The sequence below is a fragment of the Sminthopsis crassicaudata genome, chromosome 1, assembly GCF_048593235.1.
Source record: "Sminthopsis crassicaudata isolate SCR6 chromosome 1, ASM4859323v1, whole genome shotgun sequence".
NCBI lineage: Eukaryota > Metazoa > Chordata > Mammalia > Dasyuromorphia > Dasyuridae > Sminthopsis > Sminthopsis crassicaudata.
Genome location: NC_133617.1, coordinates 578,226,456 through 578,239,970, shown reverse-complemented (window position 1 = coordinate 578,239,970; position 13,515 = coordinate 578,226,456). Strand labels below are relative to the sequence as shown.

Sequence of the window (13,515 nt, the reverse complement as noted above, 5' to 3'; positions counted from 1 at the left end):
GTTATCTTGTAGGTGGGATCTTGGCCTGGGTGTTACAAAATCAATTCTATTTTTGAGCTTATTCACAGGATGGAATAATTTCTCTGGGTCTATAGATAAGGGAAAAGGATCTCAGCCTGTTACTAGATACTAGTGCCTGCCAACCATACCATAGACACTATTCCCTTTTTGAGCATCTTGCCTCAAAAACTTGAAGGACACTTGACCTATTGGTTGTAAAACTTGGTCTTGCTTCTTCATTCAGTATTTTAATACTTCAGTGGGTCTTCTTAATGAGTCTATTCCCTTCAGCCATGCTGATTGTGACAAATCTTTTTTTTAACCTCTCAGTGCCCCAGAACAATTTTCTTTTTTAAAAAATAGTATTTTATTTTCTCAAATACATGCAAAGATAGCTTTCAACATTCACTTTTGCAAAGCCTTCTGTTCCAAATTTTTCCCTCCCTCCTTCAGGGGGATATTTCCATATTCATGTGACAAATCTTTTCATCATGTGTAATTTTGGTTCACGTTCTTATAGGATGATATCCAGTCCTCCATAGGCTGGCCCCTCTTGATCTCTTCACATTACCTGGATGACAATGTAGTCTATAGACTGCCCACCTGCTGTCTCACACTCCAGAAACTTATCTAGCCTATTCTTTTTCTAGTCATGCATCTATCTCCTTGAGGTTATTATTTACCCTGATTCATTTGTAATATGTTAGAGTCTGTTGACTATACTCATAAAGATCTCTGTTGCCTTTTGGGTGACCCATAATTTTCATTCTCCCGAAGCTGGCATTCCATTATTCATAACCATATGACGTCACTAAAAAACAAAACAAAACAAAAACTATTGGTTTTTATAAAACATTGAATTTTTTTTCTCAAGAAGTAATGTATAGGTTCTTGAAAGAATTTTAAAACTTTTTAAATACAAGTCAATCCAATCTCTTTTCCTATTGAATTTTGCATCTAGTTCATTGTCCATCTACAATAGCTATTCAAGATATATGCACTGATGGATGATCCATTCAATTACATACTTGGCAATAGACATTTTCCCCATTTTCCCATTCAGTTTTTTCTATGTGGAAAGTAAGGCTGAATATTTTTGAGTGACTTTATATTTATATTTATATTTAAGAGACTCAACAATAACCCAAATGTTTGATGTAATTAGCATAATAGGGACTTATAATTTCACTGGTATGAGGAACTCTCTCTACTAATACAAGTCATCACCTTCTTTGCAATTTATAGTCTTAATGAGTTGCCCAGAGCACTGAGAAATCAAGTGATTAGCCCAGGATCACACAGCTGGTGTCAGGACTTGAATCCAGGCTTCTTCCCTCTGAGACTATCTCTCTGTTCACTATGCTATGATACCCTATTAATCAACACAACATCATACATAGATGGAAGAATTTAGAAGATTTCATAATGGGTAGGGAAGTTCTATTTTATTTGGAGTGAATAAGCTCCGAGACAGTGGAAAACATTTTTGGCAAGCATATTTCATATGACATGTTGAAGAGTAGAATCATAGTTAGAGGTAAAGGGTCTACCTGGTGTGTTCTCAAACTTAACCATATAGGAAGCTGATAGCATCCTGAGATGATGTACTATCTATGAAAAGTTCAATGGATGTGGAATCAAAGGACTTGGATTTGAATCTTGACTCCAATAATTATTATGTAAATGACTTTAAACAAGTCATTTCATGTTGGGTTTATTTATTTTATAAAATAAGTGAACAAGACTAGATGACCTTTAAGTGACTCAGGAATAGACTTAATATTTTTTCACATCATCTATTGTTGATTTCTTCTAATAGATATTTTAAAAAATCATTTTGTTTTAATTCAATTTAATACATTAAGCTCCTACTGAATACTAGGTACTGAAGATAGAAAGAAAAATTCCTTGAGACAATGTATGGAGCACTAGGCCTTGAGTCAAGAAAAACAAAGTTAAATCCATCTTCAAACACATCCTAGACATGTGACACTGGTAAGTCATTTATCTCTGTATGCCTCAATTTACTCTGTTATAAAATGAAAATAATAACAGCACCTATCTTTCAGGATTGGTGTGAGTATCAAGTGAGATAAAATTTGCAGGAAAAAAATTAGCACAGTCCCTGAAACATAGCAATAAATGCTTGTTTCTTTCCTTCCATTGAAAGGATACCATCTATATCCAGATAAGTAAATATAAGGTAATTTGAAGAAGAAATAACTAACAGCTAGGGAGGGAAACAGGGAAGGTATAAGTGGGAGGTAGCCTTGGAAGCTGAGAGGATGAGGGAGCACATGCCAGGTGCCATGCTGAGTGTTGGGGATACCAAGAAAAGCAAAAGACAATCCTTCCCCTTGAAGGCTTACAGTCTAATAGAGGAACCAATATGCAAACTGCTGTGTAAATCAAGATATAGGAAAGATAAAATTGGAGATAATCAACAAAGAGAATAACAGTCTCTTAAAATTCTTATCTTCTTTCAAGTTTTACTTAGTTCAGGTTCACTCTCTATATGATACTCTCATCCTTAGCTGTTAATGTTGCTGTTCTTAGTTTTTGAAGAGGACTAATGACATCACAAGATGATGTCTTCACTCATACCTAAATAGGATTTAAATGAGGCAGAGCTGCACAAAGTCATCAACCTCACTCTCAGACAAAATAAAATCAAGATGATTGACAATGGTCCAGAATGCAGTGAATACCCTCGGTGCCTTGATGACTGACCAAACTCTAAGCACTCCCCAGAGTTTCAGCCACTGTCATTACCATTGAAACACTTCTGTTGTTAGTATAAAAATATATATATATATAATATTTAAAATAATATAATATATAATATGTAATATATAACACATATTGTGCATATTAATATGTTGGCAATATAATTATATATTAATGGTATAATATAATAATTTATAATAAATAATAACTCTTTTCCCTAACATTGTAGAGTATTAGTTAAATTAGCTATCTTATGTGTTATGAGAGTTATAAATTTTAAAAAGTATGCTCTAAATGAAAGGCTCCTTTTTTGTGGAATCAAAAGGGGGAAATGAATTTTATTTATTTATAAAAAGATTGAATGTATTAAGTTAGTACTAGGTTTTCTTTAAAAAATCTTCTCCCATGACTACCCAAATTGGGAATGTTGTGGAAGGTCTTGGAAAGTGGAGGCAGCATCAATGTTTGAGTCCTATTTAAAAATGTCAGAGAGTAAAAGGCTTTGGTAAGATTTGCCTTGGCCCCTACGTGCCTTTTGTTCCTTGTAAGTCACAGCATAATTCCACTCAAATATCGAACAAGTTCCTCAAATATTCAACAAGTCAAGAGAACATTACGTTCCAAAATTATGTGGTTTCTAGTTTCATTTTTTTCTCTCTTCATGCTAAGTGTTTGTATTTTTATATTTATGGTACTCAAGAAGAAGAAAAAAGGAAGGGAGTACTTTTTAGCCAGGGAATGGCATAGAATTGAATGAGGTTGGGAAGATCTGATTTCTCTCCTCTTCCACACTTAAAAAATAAACAATAGTTAAAGAAACAGCAAAAATTCAGCTCTCCAGGGAGACCTTAGAGAACTTCAGGCTTACAGAATGTCTCTGGACCTGAAGATAATCTGGAAGGAAAAGACAAGGCCTTCTCTGGGAAGTTTCAATCAATCAATCAAAAGAGTTAGTCTGAAATATGAAAAATTTTTGAAGCTCATTGAATTAAGTGAAATGACAATAGACAGAAAGTCTCTCTTCCAAAAAGCTGGGAAACTTGGGTTATGTCTCCAAAATCTATAAATTGTCAAGTTGAAAAGATGGAGGAATTATAAAAATTGGGGCATCTAGTTTTCTAGCATACTTTAACGGAACAAAAGTAGGACTGAGTTGTGGCAGAATAGGGAGATGTCAAGGAGAGGGATTAGCTTTATAAGCATCTCAGCAGAAGATCCAGGCTACAGGAGGCACCGAGGAAGGGATTAGCTCTTTCCCCCCCTTTTCCTCTTGACACTGTCAATCCAGAGATACTATAACATATATATAATATGCTGTTTCACTAGCCAAATAGCTCCAATACACTGTGTAGTATTTAACTACAAATAGGCCAGGGACAAACTGCAAATATATAGAAATGAAAAGTTTGAAAACACAATCCCCCTTAATAATTCTCCCTAACTTTAGAGGCAACTAATGACACAGTGAATGGAGTATCAGGCCTGGAGTTCAAATCCAGTATCAGACACTTAATAGCTATATGACTCTTGGTAAGAAATTTAACCTCTATTGTCTCAGTTTCCTCAGTTGTAAAATGCTGATAATAGCACTTACTTCACAAGGTTGTTGTAAGGATAAAATAAGATAACATTTATAAAAAGCACATAACATAGTGACTGACACATAGTAGGCATTATATAAATGTGTATTCTTTTTCCTTCCCCCTTCCCTAACTGGGGGCTTGGAATTAACTAATAGCATTTTGTCTAAAACAAATATCCTAAAGCCATAGTAGAAAGAATCACTTGGACCTTAGCAGCCATTATGTTGAACTAGGCTTAACAGAGTTATTTCAAGCTTACCAGAGTTAGTTATCACAAGGAAGTGTTACAAATTGGGGAACTCTTTTGAAAAATTTTTCCCTCTCTAGAAATATATGTAATTGCTATTTTTTAAAAAAATGTTTTGATACTTCGTTTTGTTTTTTAAATTTTAAGCAAGATTTCCCACTTATTAGGGTGATTCAACACAATTCCAATAGACATGGATTAGAAAACACCATTCCAATCCAGAGAGAGAGAACTATGGAGACGGAATATGGATTGTAGCATAGTATTTTCACCTTTTTTTTCTTTCCCATTTTTTTCCTTTTTGGCCTGATTTTTCTCATACAACATGACAAATATAGAAATATGTTTAAAAGCAGTGCACAAATTTAATCTGTATCACAAATCCATACTTTGTTGCATCTCTACTTGGAAGCTGCATTGAGTGCACAATCAAATTTTGCAAAGGAAAGTAACCCATCAATACTTCCTCCACTTTAATTTTGCCTTGTAGTCTTTTCAAGATGAAATATGTGCCTTAAGTGGAAGTTGATTTTGATTCCATATTTGTCCTCCTTGAAGGCGTTTGACAACATGGCTGAAAACATCATGCTAAAAAGCATGGGAGCAAGCTCACACTCCATCAGTGACTGGGAAAGCTCGAGAACATTGTCCATTGTCCAGAGCCCGGCCAAGAATACCATCGTGAAATTGACCAAGAAGTTCATCGTGATGAACTTCTCTGGGCAAATGAATTTTGACATAATTTTCCATAAGCCCTCATGACTGAGAGCATCAAAGGCCTTGGTCAGATCTACAAATGTTGTATACAGACCTCTGTTTTGTTCCTGGAATTTTTCCTGAAGTTGTCAGGTAGTAAACAGCATAATGACTGTCCCTCAGCCCCTTCTGAAGCCATACTGGCTCTCAGGTAGATGACCTGTCTCTAGATATAGGGTCAACCTATTAAGGAAGACTCTGGCCAGCAATGACTAAGAGAGAGACTCCCCCTGTGATTGTCCCAGGACATTTTATTCCCTTTATCTTTATAAAGATGGACAATGGAGGCATCCTTGAACTCTTTCTCTTTCAAGGAGTTTACAATCTAAAGCAGAAAAGACAACACATAAAAGGAAGCTGAAAAAAAAGTGGAGATTAATGGGGAGAGGAAACTATAATAATCCACAGTCATAACTAAGGTGAGCTGCTAATGGAAAATGAAGTTACCTGGAAAATTCTGACAGTTCAGAGCGCTGTATAAAGGAAAGCTTTGGGAGGAGTTTAGTGTTCCAGCCTCCAATCAGAAAAGAGAGGCATCTCAGGGAGTTGAGAAAGTGTCAAATATCAAAGACTGAGCCAGTCAGTATGGTGATAAGATTCCAGGTGATTAGCATATCTTGAAGGGCATAGGATATCCTGAGCACTGGAAATCAAGCAGAGCTGCTGATTGAAAAAAGAGCGTTTGTCATTGCCACAGTATACTATGGTTGATACTGTTATTGCTGTTTCTAATTTGCATTGTTAGAATGAATCAAATTGTTTGGAGAATTGTGGCATTGCTCTTTGGTGGTTGGATAAATCTTGGCATTATGGAGTAACATTAGGAAGATATGAGAAGAGCATGATACTTCAGCCCTTACTAAATGGTTATTGAGTTTGGACTGAGGAAGGGAAGCTCAACACTCCAAACTGTTCAAGGAGCTACCTCACAAAAAGCACATTCACTGGTAAAGGCCGAATGCACTAGCAACCTCCATAGTATTACTGTACTAGAGCTGTATTCTGAATTCATTCCATCCCTCTCCAGTGAGGAGTCATGAGAAGGGGAGGTTAAAATGAGGAAGTTTCAATATACTTCCCATTCAGCTTTACAAACTCTCATTTATTGGTAGAAAAAGTGTCCAGGAGCCATTTTGAAATACAAAAGACTGCATCTATTAATTCATAGCAAGAAAAACCTCTTTCGTTTATATCCCCCTTTCATTCTTCACAAGTGCGTATCTCCTCTCTTTTCTCTCTCCCCCTCCCTTTCATGTCCTTTCACTCTGGTTTTGCTCATTATAGCTAGTTTTTACTATCAGCACCATTCTCCATCTACTCAATTCTTAGCTTGAACTTTCTATTTGCTAAGAGGCTGATCCCTAGGGTTTAGGGGCAATAATATTTCCCCCTTTGGTCTAGAGAGTACATGAATTCTACCTAACTGATAATGATAATGATAAGGGTGGTTCAAATCCAGTCCCAGACATTTAACTAGTTGTGTGACCCTGGACAAGTTTGTCTCAGTTTCCTTATCTGTAAAAATGAGCTGGAGTAGGAAACAGCCAAACACTACAACATCTTTGCTAAGAAAACCCCAAATGGCATCACAAAGAGTCAGACATTTAGCAAACAACTGAACAACAAAAACGATAATAATAATAGCCAGCATGTAAATAGTACTTTGTGGTTTGTGAGTCACTTTAACATATATTACTTCATTTGATTTTCACAACAAAACTGTAAAAAGAGGACTATTATTATCCCCATTTTAGAGTTAGGAAAATCAAGGCTGAAGAAGTTAAGTAATTTTCCTAGAGTTATACAGTTAGTGTTTGAAACATGATTTGAACTCAGGTCTTTCTTATTCTGAGGCAGTAAATAAATCAGTTAATGAACCTTTATTATGTGTTTTCTAAGAGCCAGGCACTGTGATAAGTGCTGGGATTACAAAAAGAGGCAAAAAAGCAGTTTCTCCCCTCAAACTCTATACAGGTTAAATAAGAATGATCAACAAAGGGAGGTCACTAGAATTAAGAGGGGGTGGGGGAGGTTTCCTATAGATTATGAGATTTTAGTTGGAACAAATGTAAGCCAGTAGATAGAGATTAGGAGGTAGAACATTACAGGCATGGGAGACAACCAGAGAAAATAAGCGACAGAGCCGGATGGCAGGGAGACAATCTGTCAGAAGAGAGAAGATGGAATTATTTGAATAGGTAGAGGTATTGGCCTTGGTAAGGAGCAAGGCCACTTCATCATTGAAACAGGGGTGAAGGAAGAAAAATTTGCAGAAGGGATCTGAGTGATAAGAAATGAGGAAAAGAAGAGGAAACTCATGGCAAATAGTCTCAATTTTGTCTTTAAAATATGAGATAAGGATCTCAGCTGAGAAGGGAGGAGGAGGAGGAGCCATGGGAACTTTGAGGAAGCATGAGAACTGGTTTAGAAGAGTTATTGCAAAGAGTACAATAATGAATTTACAAGGGAGGTTTAGTGAGATAGTCCAGTAGCAGTGAAAACCTATTTGAGATTGTGTAACATAAATTTGTAGTCAACCACCTAAAAATTGTGTAATTTTCTCCACCTTCATTTAATATAATGTACTAAGTCTGAGTCTTGGGAGGAAGCAATTGTTGGTATGATAAGGGGATTGGGGACTCAATAGAAAAAGCCAGTTTAGATTTGAACTAGTTCACCAAGGAGAGAGGATGAGAAAAAGAGGAGAAAGTGCTATGCAGAGGTAATTGCATGGGAGAGCAGCAGTAAGCTGAATGGAATGAGTAAAGGTACAGTTGGTACTAGAAAGGGTAGTCAGGCAGGCTATGTCACTAAAAGATGGAATGAGCAGAAGAGGAAGAGAAGTTTGTTGCCTATGGAACAGGTATTCCAAAAGGCACAGTGGAAAGTGTAATTTGAGATGGGAGTGCATGAGATTATGGGAATAAGGAGCTTCATTAAGGGGGATAAGAATGGGGGTTTGAATGATGATCTATAGGGGTTCAGAGTCACTGGGATAATAAGTACAACCAGACATGAGCATGTTCCTCCCTAAATGGAAGACGCCCTACCTCTTTCCAGAGGAGGCTGAAGACAAGTGGTCAGATATGAAGTACTATTTCACTAATCATCCTCCACCCAAAGGCTGGAGATTGGGAACTAGGTAGCAGGGGATGGAATAGTGAATTAATAGGGGAGGCAAGAAAATGTCTTGCACAATAATGGTGGCAGCAGTATTCGATTAGAAGTAGTGAGGGCTATGATCCCTATTTGACTCCAGTAATTTAGAAAGTTGACTACTTTTTCCTCTAATAGAATAATACTTTAGAGAGTTTGGTTGCTTTTTATCACTGTGATCAGTTAAATTAATGGATTATGAAGTCATTATTATGTTCATTTGTTAAACTAATTAGTAATTTTAGCAATTTTAATTTAATAATAGTTACAATTATTAAATCAAAGTGGCTTACATCTGTGTTCTTTATTTTGCATTCCTTCATTCCACTGTTATGGGAGTTTAAAAAAATCAAATCAAATTTTTGTTGTGGTTTTCTCAGTCAGATAAAAGAGAACAGTTTAAGAATATTATTTTGTTGTTGTTTTGATCTGAATCTTTTCATCTGGCATAGCCATGCAGTGCCCCATTGACAGGAATCTAGAATAGCAATTAATGAGGTATACTTCATTTCCAAGGGATGGGTAGTAAACCTTTTTATATGGATAGAGATGCTGACACCATACCATTAACATGCAAAACATTTTCTTTGACTTCTTTCTCCAAATGTTCTGAGCCATCCTCAGATTCTTACCATTTATAAGACAGCTGGCTAGAGTTAAGGGTAGAGTCTGTGGGTATATATTCACACTGTATAAGACTGACAGGCCCATGTGGGGATCAACCCTGACGCCACATTCTAACCAACTGAGCTAACTGCCTCCAACTTAGGATAAAAATCAAAGTATGTGCCTTGTGCTCAAAAGGCTCCACTGACCTCGAGACTTTCCAAACCAAAATGGGACCTATGAGAAAAGATGAAAGGAGTTAAAATTATTTAAGCTGGCAAAGAAGCCAAGGGGAAGGTAGGGAGAACTACCCAAGCAAAGGATTGTTGCTATAGTAAGGAAAATCTGTACTTTTCATGATCTCCCCAAAGGACAGAGTTAAGAGATTCTCTCAAATGGCAACAAAAGAAGATTAAATTCATTTAGAATCATGGGATTAAAACTAAAAAATCTTCAGACAGTAAGTTATGTGAGCCCCAAAAATGCTTCTGAAAAATGGGAAAGTTTGAAAAGATAAAATATTTATTATCTGAGAGCCTGTAGATGCCAGGGTGAGCCTGAAGAAGCAGGAAGAATATCATCTGAAGCTCTTCCTCTTTATAGTAATACCATTATCTGTGCCTTGTGCAACTGAGTCCTCTTAACTAGGTTTCAATGATACACTCATAGGTCTGAACCAAAATAAGAGGGAGCAAGCATTTCTATAGCAACTGCTCTATGCCAGACACTATATGCTTACAAATATAAATTCATTTTATTTTTATGACAATCCTGCAGAGAAAAATTTTTATTAATCCCATCTAAAAGTTGAGGAAATTAAGATAAAGTAAAGTGACTTGCCCAGAGTCACATAGCTAGTAAATGTTTGAGACTAGATTTGAACTCAAGGCTTTCTGATTACAGGTCCAGTACTCTATCCACTGTCACCTAGGAGATTTTTTTTCCCCCTAAGTCTTTGCCTTTTGTTTTTCAGATATATATACCCAGTGATGGTTTCAATTATCCTAACCAATTTTTTTTTAGTATTTTAGTAAATTTTCTTACATAATTCCAAATAGTTTTCCAGAATAGTTGGAATAGAACTCAATAGAACTCAATTTATAGTGAAGAGGTCTAGATTTAGGGTGGTCAGGGAACCAAATGATGAGATTAGATTCAGGGAACCAAATGAAGAGGTTTGGCTCCCCTAAATCTCCTAGGGATTCTCAGCATAGGTAGGGAGTTTTGGGAACTCCCCTTCTGGCAGCACAGAGATCCTTCCGAACCTGAAAAGCTAGACTGATAAAAAGAAATTTATTATAGGCATTGGGAAGTCAGCCTTTGGTATACATGAATAGAAAGGCTAAATTCCTTAGTGGCAAAGTCCCAACACAAAGGTATAAAGTAAGGTCCTGACAGAAAGATATAAAGTCTCGTTAGGGAAATAGGTGAGGATAAAGAGAGGGCAGAGCTGGAAGAGAATATCTTCCCAGCAAGCAGAGTTTTCTAATATGGCCCCAAGAGAGAGTTTCTTTGGCATAGCATATTGGCTCCTCTGCAAAGAGAAGGTTTAAGATTGGCTCTTTTTATAAGTCTTGGCTACGCTGGGGGTTGTTCTTGATGGGGCTGGGTATAGCTTGAGCTGAATTTGAATAGAATTGAATGAGTCTCTTTAATTCAATAGGAAGCTTAATCATTAGTGAGTGTTACCAATGGGGTTGGTACCTGTCTCTCAGGAGCTTTTACAGAGGTCAGGATTCAAGGAGAATCTATCCTTCAAGGAGTTTTAGAGTTTCAGGGTTCCCTTCAATAGCACCACTAACTATTGGTCTTTCTCTGTTCCCATAGCTGCTCAGTGTGGATGACTTCTGTATATTATCTTGACAATTTTCTGGCCCACCTTGTTTTTATAATGGGCACTAAAAATATAAGTATTAACCATAGTCCTAACTGCTACCAGAGTTCAGGGATTCCTGCCTTATGCCCCAAAGGACAAAAGTTAGACAACACAAGGTGGGACAAGAATTTGCCATCATCCAGAAGACATTTTGAAATCCAGTTCATTGCTTACCTTTGGACTTCCCTAGGAGCACATTTGTGCCGGGGTTGGCCAATGGGGTTCCAGTCTTTAAATCATGTTCTGTATGCTCTCCCTGATGTCAATCCTTCATCGGGAAAGGGAGGAGGACACAAGTCATTTCTTCTGGAAATGTGTGATAGGATGCTGTATCATGGAGAGAGGGAAAACATCCTTGACTCAGGGTATAACCAGATATTCTGTGACTGCTTCCTATCAAGCTTGCTGGGTAATAAAGAAAAGCCTCTTAACTGGCTTCTGAGCAGGAACTAAAAGTACTTACAAAAGTCTCCAACATAGAAAATCTCTCTCTCTTCCCTGGGGGTTAACAAGACAATAACTAAATTAGCCTCCCAGGAGAGAGGGGAAAAAAGCACGAGGGGCCTCCTCTTCCCAAATGGCCTTTATATGGGGCCTGGAATGCATGAATTTACTCTGTCCATATTCTTCCTTTCTCTTAGGTAAATGAGAATTTGAGCGGGAATAATCAGGCTACAATCTAATGAGCTTCAAAAATTCCAAAAAGCTGCAGAGGCCCAGTGGCTGAGCTTAGGAAAGAGTCAGCCCTTACCTGTAAGAGTTATCTCTGAATCAAATCAACCCAGCAGTCAAGACTTCCTTGTGTCCTCGAGGTAAGGGAGTAACTTTTCCACTGGCAATATTACATTCAGAAGCAATCTTGGTGAGGAGAATGTCTGTAACTACTGCTTTGAGTTTGAGCTGATTCTCTAGGGACAAAGAAAGAGATCAAATTTCTCCATTGGAGCCTTTGTATGCACTCTTGGTTCTGGTTCAGTGCCAAGGAAAAGATATTTCTTTATCACAGAGTAAGCCTGACAGGAAACAATTACAGAATGCCTGTGCATGCTCTGAATCAGGGACAGCTCTCCTCCATTATATATCATACCCTTATAGACTTAGAGTCACTCAACCCTTTATCTGGATTGGCAGAAGGAAAATTATTCAGAATGCTCTGAGGACCTGCCCTCCACTTTTCAGTCGCCTGTTACATAAGCAAACCAAAGGGTACCAGGACATTTGAATTTAAAGCAACTTTAATACAAGGCACATAAAGAAAGGCAGCTAAATGGCGTAGTATCTAGAGCACCAGATCTGGAGTTAGAAAGACCTGAGTAAAATTTAATAGGTGTGATCCTGGACAAGTCTCAACTCCGTTTGCCTCAGTTTCCTCATCGGTAAAATGAGCTGGAAAAGGAAATGGCAAATCACCCCAGTATCTCTGTTAAGAAAAAACCCAAATGGGATCATATAGAGGCAGATTATTCTATAAAGAATAGAAAAGGGAAATGGTTATAAGTAAGATCCCTCAACCTGAGTTCCCTTTCTCCGTCTTTTGAAATCTGGGTCATGGAATCCATAAGAAACAATCTAACAGGTCAAGTCCTAATTCTTGGGTATTTATCTACCAGTTACACTGCTCCATTACTACCTATCCCTATAAGTTTTTCCTTTTTTTTCTTCTCCTCCACATAGTATTTCCCTCCATGCCAGCTTCTGTATGGTCTTTTCTGGGAATGTATCTTAGTCCCACAGAATTTTGGGAAAGTGAATCCTTGCATGACAATTCTTCCTGTCTAATAAGAGATGGGAAGGGAGAGGCTAGTGCCAAGTCTTCTTGTTTTGAACACTGACCATCTCCCTCACCTGCTACATTATTGTAATAAATGAATATATTGATTATTCTGATTTTTTAAAAATTTCTCTGTATTACTTCTTACAGATCCTAGCACATTTACTATATTGTGGTGGTGACAATAAGCAGAATTCACATGTGGTGAATTTTCCAGATAATATTTGAGATATTACAGAAGCTATAGCAGCCTTGCATTTAGCTTATGTCTATTTTCTGCAAGTCTACAGGAAACAGAGTGTCACATTAACACATTCATTGACTAATAGGAATGATCTTTTCTATGGCACAACCACTGAAGTCCTCTAAACTTTAGAGACTGGAAAAGACCTTAGCAGAAAGGAAGCCCATGCTGCAAAGGTTATGAATTTCTTGTGAAAAAATAAAAATAAAAAGCAACTTAACTAAATACAAGTCTGAACTATAGAAACATCATAAAACTACTTCTGGGAGTCTAGAGCCTCAGTTCCATTTGGCTGAGATTTCATTTCAGTCATGCCTTTTTATATTTCTTTTACACAGGCAATCCCCTTTATGAAACCGCAAGGCTTATGGAACATAACAAAATCATTAAGAGTTCAACTTAAGGAATGCCCAATGCAAGTCTCCCAAAACCTCCTCCCAGTTTTCAGTATCAGGGTGTCAAATGAATAGTTCTGAATTTCTCACCCCATTTTCTAAAGGTCACGGGAAATGAAGACCAAAGGAATAACCAGAATGACTAGGACTTATT

The 13,515-nt window shown here is 37.2% G+C and overlaps 1 long non-coding RNA gene across 1 annotated transcript; it reads right to left on the bottom strand.

The window, feature by feature from the left end:
• Positions 1-427: 427 nt before the first annotated feature.
• Positions 428-11,851, bottom strand: LOC141555370 (uncharacterized). The gene is made up of 3 exons (XR_012486173.1): positions 11,703-11,851; positions 11,126-11,278; positions 428-811 (listed from the first exon to the last, which is right to left on the bottom strand). It is a non-coding gene; the product is annotated as an uncharacterized LOC141555370 (long non-coding RNA).
• Between the last annotated feature and the right edge of the window lie 1,664 nt (positions 11,852-13,515).